This window comes from Petromyzon marinus, chromosome 9, assembly GCF_048934315.1.
Source record: "Petromyzon marinus isolate PM22_M1 ecotype Great Lakes invasive population chromosome 9, UKy_Petmar_22M1.pri1.0, whole genome shotgun sequence".
NCBI classification, from domain to species: domain Eukaryota; kingdom Metazoa; phylum Chordata; class Hyperoartia; order Petromyzontiformes; family Petromyzontidae; genus Petromyzon; species Petromyzon marinus.
In genome coordinates, this window is record NC_133675.1 from 1,995,057 (window position 1) to 2,018,456 (window position 23,400).

Genomic DNA, 23,400 nt, shown 5'->3' on the forward strand with positions numbered 1-23,400 from the left:
TGCGTGGTCCTCCGCGCGCTGTTGGCGGGCACCAGCGCCGTCCACAAGACGAGCAAACGATTGTCCTACCAGACAGTCTCGTCCCTTCACCTGATGAAGGCCGCTTGTGTTGTGGCCGAAACGTCGTGAGAATATTATTGTGTTATTTTATTTTATCAATTTATTCTTTTATTCTCATTCTACGTAACTTTACCGAAAGAACCAAAGAAGATTGTCTTGCCATTCGAGAATTTCAGTAAACTATTTTTCGTAAAGCAATATTTTATTAATCGTTCAAATGCACAGTAACACTGAAGAAGGGCACGACACAAAAACACAACAACACAGCTTCAAACTAATTTGTGTGAATATAAGATAAACGTGGACATGGTGAGCATACGTGTAGGTGTTCTGATGGTAGGGAGAGTACTGTTATTATTCTCATTAGGGCCATCACGCCTGTTAGACCAGTGTTTCCCAGCCGTATTCATTTAAGTCGTAAGCTGGTTTAAGATTCTACTCTTGGGAGTCTCATCAGCAACCGGTTAAGTGCTGCTGGAGTGATATTAGTTCACAGGCAAGAGCCCTCTGCTCGCTGTGCGGGATCTGTTCAATGCAGTACAGCAAACATTGCCCAACATGCACGGACTGGCCGTGCTTTTGTAATTTTCAATGCAGACACTTGTCGACCTCCTGCTTGTGTGGTTTGACGCTCGAGAGGACGGCCGCCGTGGAGATGGACCTTCGAGATCGGTCTATGTGCAGGAAGGTCGAGACGGGGTTAAGGCCTCGCAGGGACATTAGGGATGATGGCAACGACTTGTGTGGGGGGCAGGCCTTCATCAAGCAGTGGATAGATCATGGCTGATTATAGTTGACATGCGCACGCGACTTGATGCATCTATAGTGAGCGTCACCGAGTAGAATGGTTGGTTACGGACGGTGCGAAAGAAGTTCAACATCTGTACGACTTGGTGCGCGTTACACGCCTCTGTTAACCCCATGTGGGGTGCGGGGATTGCGACAATTCGGGCAGCAGAGGGCAGTACAGCGTCGTACGTTGTTGGGTTGTACTTTGAATGTCTCTGGCAACCCTGACCGATCGGCGTTCGTGGAGTATGGGCGACTGAGCCGCACGGGGTGGGCACGTCTTGATGCGGCAGTGGGACTGGAACGTCTGTACGCGTGAGCGGTGTTCAGGCGTTGCATATCACCGTGCATGGGGGCACCACAGTGGCGAGATGTTAACTCCCTCGCCCGGTATGCAGGATGGTCGTGGGTTCGATCCCGACCCTGACGCCTGCTGCTGTATATTTTGAGTTTGCGCGTTTTCTCTACACGTGGTCGCGTGGATTTGTCTCCACATTTCCTTTTTCTATTTCCCTGACTTCCCCAGCCCGCTACCTTGTCCTTTTTTCTATTTCCCTGACTTCCCCAGCCCGCTACCTTGGTATTGACTCTTCCTTCTCCGTGCTTGCCGGTTTCATGTGTTCAACATTCGCAAAACCCGATCGCTTATATCCACCTCTGCTGCAAGGCATCTAATCCATTCCCTTAACCCTCTCTCTCACGCTCGGTTTGCCCATTCACTCTTTTGCCCCCCCCCCCCCCTTCAACAAACAAAAAAACAACCTTGCTCGGCTCTTATTCAACCTTCCCGACAGTTCCCAGATCTCGACCCTCCTCGTGCAACTGCACTGGCTCCCTGTCTCCTGCCGTCGCCTGTTCAAATTCCTGACACTCTTCTTCAAATCCCTTCATGGTCTTGCCCCACCATATCTTGCCACGCCAATGTCTTTCTACGCGTCCCCTTCTCGCCCCTCTACGTTCACCAACCTTTGCCGCCTCTCTCTGTTCCTCTTCTCCTTGCGCTCAATCTCGCTTTCGTTATTCCTCTCTTCTTGCCTCCCTTCGCTGGGACAAACTTCATCCCTAAACATTGAACAATCACCTTCGCTTACTAGTTCCCGCTCCGCACTCAAAACTCGCTGATATTCCACAGCTCACCCCACAACCCCTAATCTCCACCGCGTATCCGCCACCGTTATTTTTTTTTCCATATTCTCACATGGCTCTCACTCATTCCCCATTCATGCAATCCATCATTTACTGCCATCAATTTCGCTTTCACCGATTTAACGCATCCCATATTTCCCTCCCCATTGCTTCCTCTCATCTGATTCATTCACCTCATCTCCACCATTACATTTATATGTACCAACTGTTAATTATGTGGAAAGCGTCTTGCATAAGGCGCTATACAAATTATATTAAAGGTAACATTTAGAAACATGCATTTAAAACATTTGGCTGCAATACATTTGGACGTGATAAGCCACTTCGTTGAGATGTCATTTGTGGGTTTTTTTTAAATAGCTACATAGCTGTGGGCCTTACCTGGTAAAATTTGTAAAAAATAGTTGTAATCATCCATAATAAAGGTTCTTGGGTTAGATCGCGTTATTTATAAATGTGTCGTAGCCCTCCACCACCCGACACGGCCGAGCAGTAAAAAATGTGTCACGTTTACAAAGGACAAATAGCTCACTAATTTAGCCCACCGGTGTGTTGATGAAGAGTGAATCAACATTTAAAATTCTGAGTACGACGTTTCGCTGGTAATTACATCCAGCCAGAATTGCCCGATGATGCTGAATAATATTGGTCGCGAAAGCCTACGTGTTAAGTTGTAACCGTGTAACACTGTCACTGCTGCCGGGGATATCGCTCTCAACATCGCGCGCGCGCGCGCGCACCGTGACCCGCTCCGCGCCACGAGAGGGCGCGCCACGCCTGGGGCGCCGACGAGTTGGGGCGCTGGGACTTCTCGCTGCCGGGATTCCGAATTGATCCTGCTCCTGATCGATTCCGAATTGATCCTGCTCCTGATCGATTCCTACGCCTCCCTCTCCTCGCCACAGCGGTGATTCACAGCTCTCTCGCTCTCTCTCTCCCGTGCGGCGAGGTGTCACGGGGAGTAGAGGCCGGCAGGGCAAGGCTGGCTTGTGTGCAGGGCAAGGGTTGGGGCAGTGTCCTCGGGCAATATTAGGAACAGGGGTTGTGCAGCACTTTGGGGGCAATGACAGGAGTCGGGCTCTGGACGGCGTGCGCAGAGGGGTAAGCTACGATTAGGGACGGAGTTGTGGTCAGGGGCATGGCTCGGACGAGAGCAAGGTCATAGGGGGCAAGGCTATAGACCGATGAAGGGGACATAGAGGTAGGGGCAGAGGATAAGGGAATGGGGACCGCATCGCTCTGCGTTTTTGCTGCCCCGCAGCCACAGCCGCCCGGTTAGAATCCAGTCTCACGCCCCCGGATCCCGCTCTCCTCCCTCCCTCCCCTCCGCCGCCGTTGTTGTGATTCTTCTTCTATCTGTGGCGCTGATGGGCGCCGCTCGGCCGTGACCGCTGCTGTGGGTACTTGTAACGAGAGGGTCCCCCCACCCCCCGCTCCACCTTCCGCCCCCTCCCCCGCGAAGGTGTCCTGAGTCTGGCTGCCCCTCCACTGCAGCCTGTCCGGCCCTCCCCGATCCGTCCCTTATCTCTGCGATGTTGCTTCGCGTGGAGCGGCGGGCCGTGACTGTCTGAGACGAGCGGGGAGCTTCCTAACCTCCTTATCTCTCTACCGGAGGAAGAACGATTTAGAGAGAAAGTATCCAAGGCGCTGCTGCTTGCTGCTGCTGCTGCTACTGCTGCTTTGTATCGTTTCGCTGGCACGGGGCGCGTCCCGTAATCCGGGCCGGGATCTAAAGTACGAGTTCTGTAAATAGCGCGCTTAAAGCCGGGGGCGGGCGGGAGCGAGAAAATGGTTTTGTCTGCTGAGATGTTGGCGAGATGATGTCGTGGAGTTACACACGTCTCACACCACCCCCCCCCCCCCCAACAACACCCCCCCATCCTCCCACCAGACTTCACGCGACTCAGCTGTTTTCTTGCAGCTGCACACCTAGGGCCGCTTGTGTGTTTGAGTGAGCGAGTGTGTGTGTGAGCGAGTGTGTGAGTGAGCGAGTGTGTGTGAGTGAGCGAGTGTGTGTGTGAGCGAGTGTGTGAGTGAGCGAGTGTGTGAGTGAGCGAGTGTGTGTGTGAGCGAGTGTGTGAATGAGCGAGTGTGTGTGAGTGAGCGAGTGTGTGTGTGAGCGAGTGTGTGTGTGAGCGAGTGTGTGAGTGAGCGAGTGTGTGTGTGAGCGAGTGTGTGTGCGAGCGAGCGTGTGTGCGTGTGAGCGAGTGTGTGAGTGAGCGAGTGTGTGTGTGTGAGCGAGTGTGTGAGTGAGCGTGTGTGTGTGTGAGCGAGTGTGTGAGTGAGCGAGTGTGTGAGTGTCACTGGTGTATTCAACACCAGTGACGATTATCTGAACCGGTCCTGGGCCTCCCCTAGGTCGACTCAGCCTAAAATGAGTACCTGGTGCAGTGTGTAAACATCGCCACTATAGGAGACAAAGGCGGCCGGGCGTGGTGTTGGCCATCCACCCCCTCGTGTGCCGTGCCGGCATTTATAGGTGCTCGCTAACATCACTTGCCCCTACAATCTGTTAAGGCTATACGGGGGATCTTTATCTTTGTCTTTATGAGTGTGTGAGTGAGTGTGTGAGTGCGTTTGTGGCCTGGCACAAGCGTCGTGGTGACATCACCGCCACTTAGTGGCGAACGGCGGTTGTTGTTGTTGTTGTGTGCTACGAACCCGGCGACCCGAGTTCAATTCCCGCTCACGGTCAACACAAGTGGCGATTATCTAAACCAGTCCTGGGCTTCCCCTAGTTGGACTCAGCCTCAAATAAGTACCTGGTGCGGTGTGTAATCATTGGCCACCGACCCCCTCGTGACCCGTACCGTCCTTCATAGGTGCTCGCTAACATCCCCAAAAGTCTGTTTAAGCTATACGGGGTGGAGGGGGGGGGGGGTGTCTTTGTCCCTCCCGGGCTGTCCCACACACACGAGGAGTGGGAACATTCATTATCATCATCAATCGGCCACGATCAGTCCGCTGCTGGATGAAGGCCTCCCATGAGCCCGCCATCACTTCATGGGCCTGCGGCCAGCAGCTGCTCTACACAACACGGAGCCTGATCCATGGCTGTGAAAACAACAAGCAGAGAGGCACAAAACGACGTTTCAAGCGCGTGACGGCACATCAGGGGCGCTGCTTGTGCGCCTTTAAGTCGAGACGGGGACGCGATGCCACTCGTCAAGATTTGGCAATGCCAACACCAGAAGCGGTGGCCTGTGCGGAATGTTGGGCAAAGACGAGAACGGTTGGACAGGAGACACGAACAAGAAACAAGTCACTCCAGTGACGTCACGACTGCGCTTCAGGAATATTGTATTTATTCATTAAATTTATATTTCATTAAAATCCTTAACGAACATCGAAACGCGTACGGGTGCAGCCCGGGTATATATATAGCCACTATATAGCTACTCTATAGCCACAAGCGCTTTCTCTCGGCTTTAGCGTCACACTTCACTAGGCTCATCGAGGCTTGAGTTGCACGTGTTAATAATAATAGCTCCTCGCGTTTAGCACGAGGCCTGGTTTCACTCGTGGGAAATTAAAGTGAGAGCCATCAATCTCATGGCCGTAATTTACTCCTGGGCCTGTAATTAGAAAATAAAGGTTTGGCAAACATCACCTCGCTAGTTTAACACCGTTGAGGCTTTCGAGACCGATATCCGTAACAGAAGAGGGGTTTTTTTTTTGGCTGGCTGTTGTAATTACCGGCGAAACGTCGCATTCGAATGGTGGATGTTGCGGGTTTACTCTCTAAAACACCTGTGTGCTGAACGAGTAACTAATTGGCACGTTTTGTCGACGTGACAAACCTTACTAATTGGCTGTGGCGGGTTTAACGACAAATTTATATTTATGCGATCTAACCCAAAACACCTCTCTCATGGATAATCTCTCTCTCGTCATTCATTATTGGAGTGTGCGTGGGCCTCTCGGGCAGTACGTCACGCAGCTCTTTCTCTCTCTGTGTATATTTAGAAAAATCTCTCCGTGTCGTCTCGCCTAATCGCTCTAAAGTGGAGCGTGGTCTCGGTAATTAGGTTCCCAAATTATAGGGCCGGCACGTGCGCTGGCTCTGATCACGTGACCCGGCTCTGATCACGTGACCCGTCAGCTGCTAGGCACGTGCGCGCGGATGACTCTGGCGGATGAAATCACAGCCGCAGCAGCGATACCGACGGCTGTGGTTTTGTTTTACCGAATCCCGTCTCTCGATATTCACGACGTAAGTCTCAATGTCATTTTTCAGGAGGGTCCTGTAGTGAGATGTTTGGAACATCTCATTGAATAGCGATTTTGATCTTTCGTGTCATTTTTGTTGTTTCGTCCAGAAGTACCCGGAGAAACCCACTCGCGCATAAAGGCGACACGACGCGGCTATCCTTGAACCCTTAACCAGTTCCCGAACCAAGTTGCTTCGCTGTCATCTCCTGGCTACCTCGCAGAGACCGACCAGCGCCTCCCAGCGCCTTTGGAAAGCCCTCCTCACCCATCACGCGCTGGTCTCCGCGCGGTCCACCAACCTCACGCGTTCCATCGTGGCCAGCGCGCCCGGCTGGTTTTAACCAGGAGACCGTGATCTCGGAGGAGTCGAACCGGGACCCCCGTGCAGAGGGGCCCGGACGGGGGCGGTTGCAGGTGGGAAGGCGAGTCCCTCGGTGTCGCTGGCTGCTGATAGTGGCAGACGGGAATGCGCGATAGAGCGGGGCCGTGTGGCAATGAATGCGGTTTCTTGTTGTAGCAGAAACTTTATCTAAACGCGGGTATCTGGACCCTGCCGCCAGCCGCGGCGAAGGTAAATAGTGGCAGGCGGCTGAGAGGAAATTAATGTTTTTGCCGATGGGCATAAAGAGCCGCTACTGTATACGAGGGTTAGGGTTGGTGTGAAGTGAGAGGTGCGTGTGTGTGAGTGCCCGTGTGTATGGGTGATTGTAAGTGCGTGAGCGTGTATTGGTGCGTGCAAGTGTGTGTGTGTATGGGTGATTGTAAGTGTGAGTGCGTGTGTGTGTGTTAGTGATTGTAAGTGCGTGAGTGTGCGTTAGTGCGTGTCAGTGTGCGTGTGAGTGCGTTGTGTATGGGTGATTGTGAGTGTGTGTTAGTCCGTGTCAGTGTGCGTGTGAGTGCGTTGTGTGTGGGTGATTGTGAGTGTGTGTTATTGTGTGTTAGTGTGCGTGTGAGTGCGTTGTGTATGGGTGATTGTGAGTGTGTTAGTCCGTGTCAGTGTGCGTGTGAGTGCGTTGTGTATGGGTGATAGTGAGTGTGTGTTAGTGCGTGTCAGTGTGCGTGTGAGTGCGTTGTGTATCGGTGATTGTGAGTGTGTTAGTGCGTGTAAGTGTGCGTGTGAGTGCGTTGTGTGTGGGTGATTGTGAGTGTGTGTTAGTCCGTGTCAGTGTGCGTGTGAGTGCGTTGTGTATCGGTGGTTGTGAGTGTGTTAGTGCGTGTAAGTGTGCGTGTGAGTGCGTTGTGTGTGGGTGATTGTGAGTGTGTGTTAGTCCGTGTCAGTGTGCGTGTGAGTGCGTTGTGTATGGGTGATTGTGAGTGTGTGTTAGTCCGTGTAAGTGTGCGTGTGAGTGCGTTGTGTATGGGTGATTGTGAGTGTGTGTTAGTCCGTGTCAGTGTGCGTGTGAGTGCGTTGTGTATGGGTGATTGTGAGTGTGTTAGTCCGTGTCAGTGTGCGTGTGAGTGCGTTGTGTATGGGTGATTGTGAGTGTGTGTTAGTGCGTGTCAGTGTGCGTGTGAGTGCGTGAGGTTGTGAATGTGAAATCGTGCTTTGTGTGTCTGCGTGGGTAACGCGCAGTCTATCATAAAAATGCAAACGATGTTTATCCGGACAATCCTTTCTTGAGTCCCAGACTGGTTTTCAGAAGGGTCCTGCACCATTGGGACGTGTGTGGACGACCGTTTTAGAGCCATCGAACAAAGGCGGGCATTGCATGGCGTGCTTTCAGATTCGCTTCTGTGGCCGTCTGGAACGCTCTTGCTTCCGATTTTAGGAAGCCACTGGAGCTATGCACTTTTAAATACTCTAGATTGAACACCCATTCCTCTAAAACTGCTTTTTGTGTGTTAGTTTGTTGTCCTTCCCCACCGCACCTCGGATTCGCGCGGTTGGCTACGTAGGGTGCGAAAGAAGTTAAACATTGAAGTTCTTTCGCACATTGAGTACTTCGATTCGTGTAGGAAGTGGCCGGACAAACCTCAAGCTTCCCGAGAACCACGCGCGCGATGATCGTCCTCACCCTCCATCATCTGTCCTTCCACACAGACAAATACCGCCACATCATTTACGCGTCCCGTGGGCCACGTGACCTTCTGGGAACGAGGATTTTTATTTGTTTGTTAATCCCAAAAGCATTCATTAAGTATGAGCACAGCTCTGGACCGGGTTTTACCTTCAGCGTCTCATCAGCAGAGTCGGGCTCGCTTGACGCCGCTGGCGAACCTGCCAAATGTTTACAGGCAAAGCGGTACCCCCACCACCCGCTCGCTGTGCGATATGGGTGCTGGTTCGACGATCATTAGCGATCAGAGCCGAGTCCAAGTACGATTTCGACCGCGCCAGGATTGAATGTGATTATTATTTTTAGATCTGGCAGGCGATTTCCAGGCCGGATTTATTCAATTGCCTCTCGAGTGGGACGGCCAAGGATCGCTTTCTCTCTCCCGGAGGGCGGGGGGTGCGTCACCGCCAGGGCGCCGGGCAGCTTGGAGGGTCGAGGTTCGAGTCGTCGGAGGGGCGAGACCATTCGCAGCAGAAACCGACGAGGCGGTGCCCAACGAGAAGACATTTGTGGGTCCATGAAGCGGAGATGAAGAGACAGAATGCGGGAGCAGAGCGGTGAAGGAGGCGCGCGCGTGGTGGGCTCGTTGAGACGGCGTGAGACGGCGTGAGACGGCGTGAGGCTGCGTGAGACTGCGCGAGACTGCGTGAGGCTGCGTGAGGCTGCGTGAGACTGCGTGAGACGACGTGAGACGGCGTGAGGCTGCGTGAGGCTGCGTGAGACGACGTGAGACTGCGTGAGACGGCGTGAGATTGCGTGAGGCTGCGTGAGGCTGCGTGAGGCTGCGTGAGACGGCGTGAGACGGCGTGAGACGGCGTGAGACGGCGTGAGACGACGTGAGACGACGTGAGACGGCGTGAGACGGCGTGAGACGGCGTGCGCGGGAGTTGGTTCGTACTCGAGTCGCCCTGGCCGTTGTGAGGAGCGATAAACAGGAGACACAGATCCCCCATATAGCCTTGACTTACTTACTTGAGTAAGTGCTGTTGAAGGCCGGCACGGCACACGAGGGGATGGGTGGTCAGCACCACGCCCGACCGCCTTTGTTTCCCTCATGTCGATGATTAGACACCGCACCAGGTACTCATTTGAGGCTGAGTCGACCTAGCGGAGGTCCAGGACCGGTTCAGATAATCGTCACTGTTGTTGTCCGTGAGCGGGAATTGAACTCGGGTCGTGTTTTGGATCGTACTTGTCTCCACAAAGGGCACACGTCCTGTACACACAAACAGGCACACGTCCTGTACACACAAACAAACAGACACACGTCCTGTACACACAAACAAACAGGCACACGTCCTGTACACAAACAGGCACACGTCCTGTACACACAAACAAACAGGCACACGTCCTGTACACACAAACAGGCACACGTCCTGTACACACAAACAGAGACACGTCCTGTACACACAAACAAACAGGCACACGTCCTGTACACACAAACACACAGGCACACGTCCTGTACACACAAACACACAGGCACACGTCCTGCACACAAACAGGCAAACGTCCTGTACACACAAACAAACAGGCACACGTCCTGTACACACAAACAGGCACACTTCCTGTACACACAAACGAACAGGCACATGTCCTGTACACACAAACACACAGGCACACGTCCTGTACACACAAACAGGCACACGTCCTGTACACACAAACAGGCACACGTCCTGTACACACAAACAAACAGGCACACGTCCTGTACACACAAACACACAGGCACACGTCCTGTACACACAAACAGGCACACGTCCTGTACACACAAACAAACAGTCACACGTCCTGTACACACAAACAGTCACACGTCCTGTACACACAAACAGGCACACGTCCTGTACACACAAACACACAGGCACACGTCCTGTACACACAAACAGGCACACGTCCTGTACACACAAACAGGCACACGTCCTGTACACACAAACAGACACACGTCCTGTACACACAAACAAACAGACACACGTCCTGTACACACAAACAGACACACGTCCTGTACACACAAACAGGCGCACCTCCTGTACACACAAACAAACAGGCACACGTCCTGTACACACAAACAAACAGGCACACGTCCTGTACACACAAACAAAGAGGGCCCCCGTATAGCCCCGCAGCAGCAGCAAGAACAATGCATTTCTCACGCGCACAATATTTCATCGGACATAAATGACCGTGACCGATGAGACTCATACATTGCATTATTATAATTTTTATTTAACGCAGTCGCATCAGCATCAGCAGCATCATCATCACCATCAATGGTAGCAGCAGCAGCAGGAGTGGCGTTGCTGGGAGATGGGGGTCAAAGAAAACAGCACCCGTGAACTGTAGCCAGATTCTAACTCGGATCCCCGTGAGTATGATGATGATGAATCCGTGCGTGGATAAGGGGCCGTCCATAAATGACGTCACGCGATTTTGGACGATTTTTGACCCCCCCCCCCTCCTCGTCACACGGCGTCACAAAAAGTCAGACCCCCCCCCCTCAAATATGACGTCACAAAGCTCTGCCCCCCCCTCCCAAATAAATAAAACATGCTTAAAATAGCTCTAAACTATTGCCATCGTAGTGCGTATTTAATGTGGCGCTGCACTCTGATGTTGTAGGAGAAAACATTTATTAAAAAGTATTAAAAAGTCTATTTAATTACGTAGAACGTGTTGACCCCCCCCCCCTCCTAGGTGCGTGACGTCATTTATGGACGGCCCCTACACACGCACACGCGTCTTCCGTCCAGGAGCTCCTCATTGCAAGTCGCTAATTTGCCCGGCCCCGTGAATCTTCCGCGGACAAACCGATCCATGGCACCCACTGCCCTGTGAGCCGGGGGCATCGCCTCTCGCCGGGCTCCTGGCGACCAGAGCAGCCGTGCGGTTTGCCCGGAGTGAGAGGCGCCCCACGAGGGCGAGTCCAGCCGCTGCCTTTGGGATGATTTTGGATCGGGAGGAGATCGGAGTACACGGAGAAAACGCAAGATGCAGCGTACATACGCAGTGACGTGGAATGGGTCACTGTGGCGCGTCGCGCTGGTTGCTGGCAGAAAGGGAGATCCGCTGTTGTAGCTGCCCTGTCTGCCAGCAGGTCACGTGATAGTGCCGGAGAGAGGGAATTGGGGCAAAGGTGACAGAGGGGGCAGGTGAGGTCGAGCCCGGGAACCTTCTGGTGGGTTCAAGAAGGGGGGCGTGGCCACGCTGGGTGGATAAAAGGGAGACCCCGACCAAGACTCGAGGCTGTTGCTTGGAGTGGAACCCGTCGGGCTGCAGGAGTCTTAGTCACCGTCTTCGTCATCGTCTTCACCTCGTCGGCGTTGTTGGTCAAGCAGCCTGTTGCTGTTCTCACCATGGTGAAGTTTCTCCCTGTACCCGTGAAGGCTGTAATAAATAGAGTGCCTCCTACTACCAGTGTCTCCGAAGTGACTCGCCGCACATATAAAGACAAAGATCCCCCCTATAGGCTTAGTAGACTTAGCACCCATAAAGAGATGCACACACACACCATGCATACCACACATAAACCACACACACACACCATGCATACCACACGCACATCACACACACCATACACACCACACACCATACACCGCAACAACCGCCATTCGCCACTAAGTGGCGATGACGTCACCACGGCGCTTGTGCCAGGCTATGTGCACGTTGAGGCCATGTGAAGTGTCGAACGCCCGCTGGCAGGAGGTCACGGGGCAGACCCAGGTGCCACAGGTCGACTGACTGAGATGACTGAGATGACTGGCCGATGCACCACCCGTGGCCCCTACTGTACCAACTTGCTGTGTTTTAGCCGTCTGGCGCTCCGCTCGTTGTTGTGAGCGTCGCTTCTCCGCCCTCCGTTGTTGTTGGAGCGCGACTGCTTCCAACTGTCCAGTAGCAGCGTCCTTCACGAGCCTCCTCCACAGAGGCCGATCTTGACACCGCTGGTACCAGTCATCGGCAAGTTCACTCAGCTCTACATCCTCCTGTACCACATTACTCCATCTCTTCTCTAGCCCTCTCTATCCGACATGCAGTGGCTGGGCATGCGGGCTACATAACCCAGCCAACGCAGCCCTGCCTGCCAGAGGAGCTCACCGATGGGACTTTGTCCAGATCTTTCAAGGATTTGTGAGCTCCTCACACAATCCAGCCTGGCTAAATCCAAGGTGGATCGTAGGCAGGCCAGCCTAAATGTTTATAACCGACGAAGATGGTCCATTAGGGGGGTCCACGTTTCGCAAGCGTAGAGAAGGGATGGCATGACTGTGGCTGAGAAGACCTGAAGCTTCGTGCGGAGTGATAGACCAGGTAGCTTCCACACAGCGTTACGCAACCGATGAAAAGATATTGCCGCTCGACTGATTCTGAGTGAGACCGGAGCCGGTCATGAGCACACTGCCCAGGTATGGGAAACTCTCCACTCTCTCCACAACTGCCCCATCACCAATTGGGAGTTGTGGGGGTGGAGTGCCTGATGGTACAAAACACCCAGACATGTGCTTAGTTTTGGTGGGGCTGATGGTAAGTCCCCAACTCTTATTAGCAAGTTCCAGTTTTAGCAGCAGCGCCTCCAATTCCTCCTCTGATCTGAATGAGCAGCAATTACCAGATCATCGGCATACATAACATGGTTAACCAATAGGGGGGCATCCCTTGACTGTACCCGGGCATCGATCAGCCTCCCATTGTATCAGTACCAGATGGACATTCTTTCGGGACAGCCATCGAAGGTTTCACGAACTACGTAGTCGAAATATATGTTAAATAATGTGGGAGGCAGATCACATCCCTGTCGCACTCCCAGGTGAATAGGGAATGCCTCCGACTCCAAGTCACGTAGTTTAACCCGGGCCTGCTCACCATCATGCAAGTCCTTAATGATTTTAAACAGAGAGTCAGGGACTCCCAAAGCACGAAGAACACCATACACACCACACACACCACACACACACCACGCACACCACATACACCACACACCATACACACCAAACACACCATACACACCACACACACCATACACACCACATACACCACACACACCATTCACATCACACACACAAACACTCCACACACACCACACACACACCAACACCCCACACACACCAACACTCCACACACACCACACACACCACACACACTACGCGCGCAGACCAGACGCCCTAGACGTTATACAATAGGCACCACACACACCCAGCGCCCCCCACCATACACACCACCACAGACACACCTTAAGTAATTCATTACCTATATTTTCGCTAAATATAAACGATGTGAAGTGGTACGGGGGGAGGGGAAGTTAATTTTTCCAGCGCACGCAGTTTCCTATTGCAGCGAATCCAGAATAAACAACCCTGATTGGCGACATCCGCCACATCGCCCCCCCCCCTTAAACACTGACACGTGCGTGTCCATACCCCCCCCCCTCCCCCCACGCTCCCCCACACCAGTTTCTGACACTTCCCATTGAGCACCACCGCCCATCCACCACCCCCCCCCCCAACATCAGCCACCTCCACAGTGCCCCCCCCCTCCACCCCCCTTGGCCACGTGCGATCAATTTGCATCGCGTGTTGCTTTTCATGTGCGCGGCGCGGGACCATAAAATGCGCGGCGCAAAGTTGCGCTTTCCAGGACAAGGAGAAGACGGGGGGGGGGAGGAGGAGGAGGAGGAGGGGGTGAGACAGGGCAGAACGAGTAAAGAGCAACACGTCTGCGGGATAATTGAGGCGACCGAAGGAATAAAAGCGACTGTTGACTCGGCCCGCAGCAAAAACAGCCGCGCTAAGTGCCCCCCGCCCCTTCGACGGAGAGCGCGGCACACAGCGCGCCCTGTTGCGCGTGATTGACTCAATTACCGAGACGCTATTGAAAGGTTGGAAAATCACAGAAGCATAAAATAGTAGTGGGTGACCCCCACCTCTCGCCGCTCTACCCCACTCCCCTCTCCGCCCCTACTTCCCGCACGGGAGCAGTGGCCGTGGGTGAGACGGGGGAAGGACCCCCCCCCCTGCCCCCCCTCCCCCACCCTGTCCCCCTACGTCCCCTCGACTCCATCTCCTCCCCGAGTCGCAAATTGAACTTGGCAAGTGCGGAGCGCGCGTTCATAACTCGAGGCATTCATACCCCGTACCCCCACCCCTTACAGGGGTCAGCGGCGAGGTTTAATCTGACACAATGGCTAATTCACACGGCGATGTTGGGGGGGGGGGGGGGAGACACTGCGGGGCGCGGACTCGGCCGTGTTCTCGGCGGGCGGCTCTCTCCCAACACGGAGCAACCCAGCGGACATTGTCTCGATAGGCCACGCGGTGCTGATGAGACTCGGAAAGGTCGAAACCGCCCCCGGCGTTTTGCTGCTTCAAATGAACGACGCTGCTGGGGAAACGTCGTCGTTCCAGAAGGCTGCTGACGAATGGCATTGGCCTCGATGTTTCAGTTTGAGTCACTCCCTGCCATCCGTGCTGTCGACTGCATGCCTCGATGTTCAAGTCACGGCTCATGCCCTTCCGTTCTCCACCGTCTATGACCGACGACCTTTGTTTACAAGATGGATCTGCGGACTGTTTCCGCACGGCGTCTTGAGACGTGGGCGCATTGAGTCGCCGCGCGAATCCGCGCTGCACCGCTGCGCAATGATCGAGACCGTGTGATGGGTGGACTTTTGGCCGTGTCAAGGGACAGCTGAGACGGCACAATAATCTTTCTGAACGTCGCGACCGAGAGGCGAGCCGCTCGCCGACACGCACGTGGGCGCGCGCACGTGATTCCCTCTAATGACGCGAGGGCCCAAGAAGAGGCGATAGGCACAGCAATCTGCGCTGCTACCTCGCGATGCTGTCTGCGCTACAACAACAACACCACCACCACCACACCGGGAAAGGAATGCGTTCACGTCGCGTCCCGCGGCTGCCGGGCGCGACAGCTATCGCGACGCGACACGTGGCCTGGCGACATTTACGCGACGCGACCGCGCAACCGCGTTCCATAGATCCGCCGCGTCCCACGGCCTCGGGCCGATCTCTATCCGCGGCAGCCGAGGCTGCCTCGCATCTGCGCTCAGAATCTGCTTGGCTTTTTAGAAGTTGCAAAAGCTCTGTTATCTCAACCCGCGTCCTTATCGTTCAGCTGCGGGAGGCTGCCAACGCGGAGACACGAAGCCAGATAGACCGTGGCCGTGTTGACGGGGGAGGGGGGGGGGGGGAGGCGGACTGCAGCAGAGGTCCTGGAAGGTCGGGTGTCGAATGTGAAACTGTTTCGAGATCTGGCAGAAGGAAGGAAGAGAGGGATGTTGTCGTGTGTGGGCCGTGATGATCGTTTGGCCCCAATTGCAAAGTGGTTTCATTGTGCCGTGGCGACTGCGTGAGACGCCCCAATTGTAAGAAGACTCACCCCTCACGTTCATGCAACTCCGATTTGTACGATAACGTGTATAATAGACTGACGTTTCGGGCAATGGTCCTTCACAGCAGTAAAATAAGAAGGCGTCACTCTAAAGAAGGGTCATTGTCCGAAACGTTAGTCTGCTACCTGCATTTTGCAAGGCGGCAGTGATTGTGTGCGCGATGCTCTCACGCACAGCGCGTTCTCCACGATTCGCTCTTATTTGTACGTGAGAAGTGACCCAACCTCGCCCCGTCTGGACCGAACCGGTTTTCACGATGTGTGCGGGGGCGATTCCACCCCCCCAGCCACCCCCCTCCGTTGTGTCCCTACTCACTGATGCGTGGAAGTACGTGGAGACAGACAAGCCGCGGGTCCCGCTCGCTTCATGAGGGCCCAGGAAGCACCCCTCCCACCACCCCTCCCACCACCCCTCCCCCTCCCCCACCCCTCCCACCACCCCTCCCCTCCCCCACCACTCCCACCACCCCTCCCCTCCCCCACCCCTCCCCCGCAAGCCGTGGGAGACAGCGCTGTCCGCTCCATTCACGTGATCGCCAGAATGCGGACAGATCACGGATCATGATGGTGATGGGGAATGGTGATGCCCTTTGCGTGAGCATTCCCCCTGTGTGTGTGTGTGCTTACGCTGCGGTCAGCAGAGGGCGGTGCAAAGAATATCCACCCATTGTGGTGCCGTACTTCTACGCTTCCACGTCGGTGTTCCCCGGCCTTCGTAAAGGCAACCAGCAGTGAGCGGCGCGGTGAAGTCTGGTCAATGACCCCCGCGACTCACACGGGGTTGTTGGGTGAGGGGAGGCCCTCATCCAGCAGTGGATAGTGCGTGTATGTTCAATCCTCGCTGCCACGTGCCGGGCTCAACGCTGTGCGCGCACGCGGTGGCGCTGCGAGCGCACAATGCACACCACGTGTCGTACAAATTAGCGCACAAAGGATATCATTGCTACTGATGTCGTCAATGTCGTCATCATCATAGTTGTTAGGTTGTTGTTGTTTTCGTTTGTTGTTGTTGACACCGCTGCGCGCCGGGTCGCGCGCGCGCGCCGGGTCGCGCGGCACAAAGGGCACCCTCTGTGCTCGCGTCTTGCCGCGTCTCGCCGCGGCCACACTCTGCTGGATCTGAGACGGACCATCAAAAAGTGCGGGCCCGCAGGAATGCGCCGCGCCGCACGTGGCCGTGCCCGGGCGGAGGAGAGGGGAGCCCAGCCGCCCCCACCCCCTCCTCAGCCCCGCACTGAGCGGCGGTCGGGAGGCGAAACGCCCCTCGGGAGTGGCGATGAGGCCCCCGACCGTTAACCGTGGCCCCGAGTTCCTTCCGACTCCGGGAGGTGCTCTCCACCCCCCCCCCCAACGCCCCCCCCTACACTCCATCTCCCCCCCCCCCACCGTGGACACGTCCACGTGTAAATGCATAATTAATGTACACATAGAGCCCTCTTTGTCGACCCACTGCTGGATGAGGGCCTCCCCACGCCGTGCGGGTCGCGGGGCCGTTTGACCGCACAGCGGCACGTGGGTGAGTGCGGGGCGGTGGAGGCGGGGAGCACACGAGTGATGGACATCGCGGCGATGGATGTTGCCGTACTTGCACCTGCGGCACCCCGCGTAGCCCCGCAGCCTGTACCACGTGGTATTGCAGGGGAGCCACCCATCCCGGCACCTGTCCAGGCTCATCGTTGACGAGCTTTCTAAATCGGGCGCATTCTGCGTGATTTGGCCATAGGCGAGATATATATACACATATAGATATATACATATATACACATACACAGGGCTGTGTTTGAATCAACGTGGTGTTAGCGACGATCTACGAGGGTTCCGTATCCAGGGGTACGCATTGGGGGTTTAAATCGGGGGGTGGTTCACCTCAGTGCCTAGTATCGACATTGTCAGCTCAGGGGGTTCGGTAATCGGCCATGTGGGGCCTCGATATTTGATTGGTCGCGCACGATCTCCGCTCATCCTGCGCTTTCAATAATAAATCAGCGTTTGTGTTCTTTGACACTGTTTTGGAAAAAAAAAGATCGTGGTCGCAGTTAACGGGGCATCAAATCGTAGCTTTGGCCACCAGGAGAAAGTGGGGGGGAGGGGGGGGGGTAAAGGCACCCCCCAACTGCCGCACCACGCTCGGCACGCTCCTGGCTCACCTAGGAGATATCCCATTGACATGTCCCCGGCCCGGGTTGGCCGCTGTCTGGGTGCTGCTGTTGGCCATGCGAGATTGATTCACGTGCGTAGATAGAGCGAGGGGAGCGAACCCGGCGACCCGAGTTTGATTCCCGCTCACGGCCAATACCAGTGACGATTATCTGAACCGGTCCTGGGCCTCCCCTAGGTCAACTCAGCTTCAGATGAGTACCTGGTGCGGTGTGTAAACATCGTGAGTGGTGCTAGCCACCCCACCCCCTCGCGTGCCGGCCATCATAGGTGCCCGCTAACAGCACTTGCCCCAGCAGTCTGCTCAGGCTATATTACGCGGGGGGGGGGGGGGGGAGGGGGTCTATGTCATTGTGTGCATGGAGACAGAGAGAGCGCGACACTGTCATAGCCGAGACGCGCGCGCGCACGGCCTCGAGTGTAAACAGGCGACCCTCGGGGCCACAGCTCGACCACTGAAGGTGGTGGCTGCTCCCCTCCTCCTCCTCCTCGCTGCGACTCGGCGCTTGTGAATGTGAGGCTCTGCGATGACGCATCAAGGGCAGCTCCGTGAGAAGCCATCCTTGTTAACCCGAGGCCCTCTCGTGCGCGCCTGGACCAGCGCCCGAGCTCGCAGGCTTATTTAACAGAAAGCAGGCTGAAAGTAAGTAGCTTATACCTTGATTAAATATAAACTGTTTATAGATATGCTTCAGCGTCGGCCAAAAAAAAATCCTCTGAAAAATAATCACTGTGAAGGGCACATTTTTAGTGAAATTTAGCAGACGCTCCCAGGGGACTCCGCGCCTGACAGCCGTCCTGTTCCATGAGAGGGCGGCTCAGAGAGAGAGGGGAGAGAGGGAGGGAGAGTGGCGGGGAGAGAGTGACGGAGTGAAAGACAGGGAGAGTGAGAGAGGAGGACAGGGAGCGGGGTGGGGTTGGACAGGGAGATTGACGGGGGAGGGAGAACGTGTGAGGGAGAGAGAGAGAGCTAGCAGGAGAGACATGCGTAGAGAGGGAGAGAGACGGAAAGGGAAGGAGAGGCAGGCAAAGAGTGAACGACATGGAGAGTGTGAGAGTGAGACAGGGGAGAGTGAGGGAGAGAGAGAAAGGGGGAGAGTGAGAGAGAGAGAGCTAGAAGGAAACTTTGACTTTTAAATAACTTTTATGCCCGCCAGCAGCAACAGCACTGGATACGATTTCGATACGAAATACACAAAGTCACCAGCAACAAATAATACAAACACACAAAAAAGCACGCGCGAGAAAGGGAGACACGAGTAAAGAGGGAGGGAAAGGGAAGGAGAGGCAGGGAGAGAGTGAACGAGAGAAGGGGAGAGTGACAGGGGGAGAGAAAGGGAGAGAGTGAGAGAGAGAGAGGGAGAGTGACAGGGGGAGAGTGAGAAGGGGCTGGCATCGAAGGGATCCCGACCGGCAGAGACCAGGCGCGTGTTTATGTGTGCACTGTGTGTGTGTTTGTCGGAGTACGTGTGTGTCTGCGTATTTATGTGTCTGTGGATTTATGTTTTTGTGTTTGTGTGTCAAGGGGAGCCGTAGTGGTAGCGGTTAGCGCGCTGCGCTACGAACCTGGCGACCTGAGTTCGATTCCCGCTCACGACCAACACCAGCGACGATTATCTGAAACGGTCCGGGCCTCCCCTAGGTCGACTCAGTCTCAAATGAGTATCTGGTGCGGCGTATAAACACTGGCGAGACGAAGGCGGTCGGGCGTGGTGCTGGTCACCCACCGCCTCGTGTGCCGTGCCGGCCTTCATAGGTGCTCGCTAACAGCACTTGCCCCAACAGTTGGTTAAGGCTATACAGGGGATCTTTGTCTTATCTGAATGTGTCTGTGCTGTGCACTTGCGGAGAGGAGGAGTGGCGCTTTGCGAATCGCCCTGAGATCCTTGGCGACTGATGCTCGATTCCAGGCCACGGCTGCCATTCGGTAACCAGTCTCAGCCATTGGACATTGTTTCTTCTCGCCACGCTGTGTCCTGCCCGAGCCCACTGCAGGGCCGGCTCTAGACGGGTGCTGGCATGGCCCCACGTACCTCCAAATGTCCCTTGCCCCCCCCCCCCACCCCCACAGAGCAGCTCTCCTGGCCACCCTCATCCGGGAGTAGCTGGAGCTCGGCCTGGCTCACTGACTCCCCCAAAGAATCCGTCTGAAGTCCCTGTGTTGTGTTCGTTCCCCAATGCAATGTGTGCACCATTCTGTCTCTCGGTGTAAGTCCAAGCTCATGTTGAACTTCTTTCGCACCCTACGTAGCCAACCGTGCTAATCCCTGCGTCATAGCGGATATCATGTGCACCGATTGAAAACGTTCTTCTGATGCACCTTAGTGTAATGCTCTTCATTAGCAAATTGTGTATTCCAAAAGGCGCTTCATCTTGCTCAATTGCTCCTCCGCATTTCGTCACTTCGATAGCGATCCACCTTCGGTAATTGCCCGACGCTGTCGTCTTTCTGTTACTTCGCGAACTCCCGGTGTACGTGTGACCTTCAGCTGTCTCGAGTCTATCTCGAGGCGCGATCTGCAGCCTCCTACGCTGAGCTCATCGACGGCTCCGTTGCTGAGAATGAACGTTCATTTCCGCTACCTTATGCACTACATTCGTGACGCCAACGTTCCTGGCATTTCTCTGCGTTCGGCCTTCGTCTGCTCGGCGGCGACGGTGAAGCGTGACTTGCATCGCACGAGCCATGCCATCATTTCACGCGCTCATGGCGAAACCGCACGTGTAACGCTCGCTCAGCCTTGTCTACACCACCACCAACTCAGAGGCATCACGTCCCCGCGATGATTGTTTTGTGTTTTCTTTCAGAGACGCCTCTAACAATCTGGGGAATCGCCCATAGCCCGAGTCATTTTTTCTTGTAAAGCTAAAGGCGCAGCCCTGTAATTGTTGGCCAAAGGCCACTGCTGTAAGGAGGAGGGCCTCCACTCGAGAGGTGTTCTCCGGCGAGCCCTCGTTAATAGGGACAGTCGTAATAAAAAAAAAACAAAGTGTAAATAGGCGCTCCATAATCATCACGTGCTTGATCCCATCTCGACCCCTTCCCCCAGCCCCGCCCGCCCCCTACCCCAACTCTCGCACCCCCCCCTCACCCCCTCGTGTTGGGAGCTCGCGGTGCGAGGTCCTCACAAACCCGCGGGTTGTGCGCGAGGCTTGGCAGACACTTCGCACCGACGGGGACCCTGTCTGTCAATGAAGGAGTAGTAGGTAAATAAATAAATAACACCCCCCCCCCCCATCGACCCCCCTCCACTCCCCCATCCACCCCCCCCATCGACCCCCCTCCACTCCCCCATCACCCCCCCCATCGACCCCCCTCCACTCCCCCATCACCCCCCCCCCAAGTGTAAGGGCGAAGGGGAAACGACTCACGCGGAGCTCTTTCTGACACCTGGGGGGGGGGGGCCTGCAACAGGAATTGGCCACCGTGTCTGGCGCTGACACGGGCACGCTCACCACACACTCACCACACACTCACCACTCACTCACCACTCACCACACACTCACCACACACTCACCACACACTCACCACATACTCACCACGCACTCACCACACACTCACCACACACTCACCACACACTCACCACATACTCACCACGCACTCACCACGCACTCACCACACACTCACCACACACTCACCACGCACTCACCACACACTCACCACACACTCACCACACACCACATACTCACCACACACTGACCACTCACCACATACCTACCACACACTCACCACATACTCACTACACACTCACCACATACTCACCACACACTCACCACGCACTCACCACACACTCACCACACACTCACCACTCACCACATACTCACCACACACTCACCACGCACTCACCACACACTCACCACACACTCACCACACACTCACCACTCACCACATACCTACCACACACTCACCACACACTCACCACGCACTCACCACACACTCACCACGCACTCACCACACACTGACCACACACTCACCACGCACTTACCACACACTCACCACACACTCACCACTCACTCAACACTCACCACATACCTACCACGCACTCACCACGCACTCACCACACACACTCACCACACACTCATCACACACTCACCACATACTCACCACTCACTCACCACTCACCACATACCCACCACACACTCACCACACACTCACCACACACTCACCACACACTCACCATACACCGCGTACTCACCACACTCACCACACACTCACCACGCACTCACCACGCACTCACCACACACTCACCACACACCGCATACTCACCACGCACTCACCACACACTCACCACGTACTCACCACACACTCACCACACACCGCATACTCACCACACACTCACTACACACTTACCACACACTCACCACACACCACATACTCACCACACACTCACCACACGCTCACCACACACTCACCACATATTCACCACGCACTCACTACACGCTCACCACACACTCACCATACACTCACCACATACTCACCACACACTCACCACACACCACATACTCACCACACTCACCACACACACACCACACACTCACCACGCACTCACCACACACTCGCTACATACTGACTATACACTCACCACACACTTACCGTACACTCACTATACACTCACCACGCACTCACCACTCACTAACCACACACTCACTGCATACTCACCATATACTCACCACACACCAAATCACGCTCACTGCGTTCACGCACACCCCCACGTCACACTTAACACAAACTACAAACTCACCACACTCAACTCACCCACACACACTCACCACTCACTCCACACACCCACACACACTCACCACTCACTCCACACGCCCACACACACTCACCACTTATTTTAACACACCCACGCACACTCACCACTCACTCCACACACCCAGACACACTCACCACTCACTCCACACACCCAGACACACTCACCACTCACTCCACACACCCACGCACACTCACCACTCACTCCACACACCCAGACACACTCACCACTCACTCCACACACCCACGCGCACTCACCACTCACTCCACACACCCACACCAACTCAGCACTCACTCCACACACCCACGCACATTCACCACTCACTCCACACACCCACACACACTAACCACTCACTCAACACACCCACACACACTCACTACTCACTCCACACACACTCACCACTCACTGCACACACCCACACCCACTCACCACTCACTCCACACACCCACGAACACTCACCACTCACTCCACCCACACACACTCACCACTCACTCCACCTACACACACACACTCACCACTCACTCAACACACCCACACACTCACCACTCACTCAACACACCCACACACTCACCACACACCCACACACACTCACCACTCACTCCACACACCCACACACACTCACTACTCACTCCACACACACTCACCACTCACTGCACACACCCACACCCACTCACCACTCACTCCACACACCCACGAACACTCACCACTCACTCCACCCACACACACTCACCACTCACTCCACCTACACACACACACTCACCACTCACTCAACACACCCACACACTCACCACTCACTCAACACACCCACACACTCACCACACACCCACACACAC

General features: G+C 55.1%; 1 long non-coding RNA gene across 4 annotated transcripts; it reads left to right on the forward strand.

Annotated features, from left to right (window-relative positions):
* The first annotated feature begins 6,017 nt into the window (after positions 1-6,017).
* Positions 6,018-11,666, forward strand: LOC142924140 (uncharacterized). 4 transcript variants are annotated; one of them, XR_012941287.1, is made up of 4 exons: positions 6,018-6,208; positions 6,315-6,621; positions 8,571-8,841; positions 10,950-11,666. It is a non-coding gene; the product is annotated as an uncharacterized LOC142924140 (long non-coding RNA). The 4 variants fall into 4 exon arrangements; XR_012941288.1 differs by having other exon boundaries at positions 6,019-6,208; positions 8,571-8,821; XR_012941286.1 differs by lacking the exon at positions 10,950-11,666 and having other exon boundaries at positions 6,043-6,208; positions 8,571-9,216.
* Positions 11,667-23,400: the final 11,734 nt, after the last annotated feature.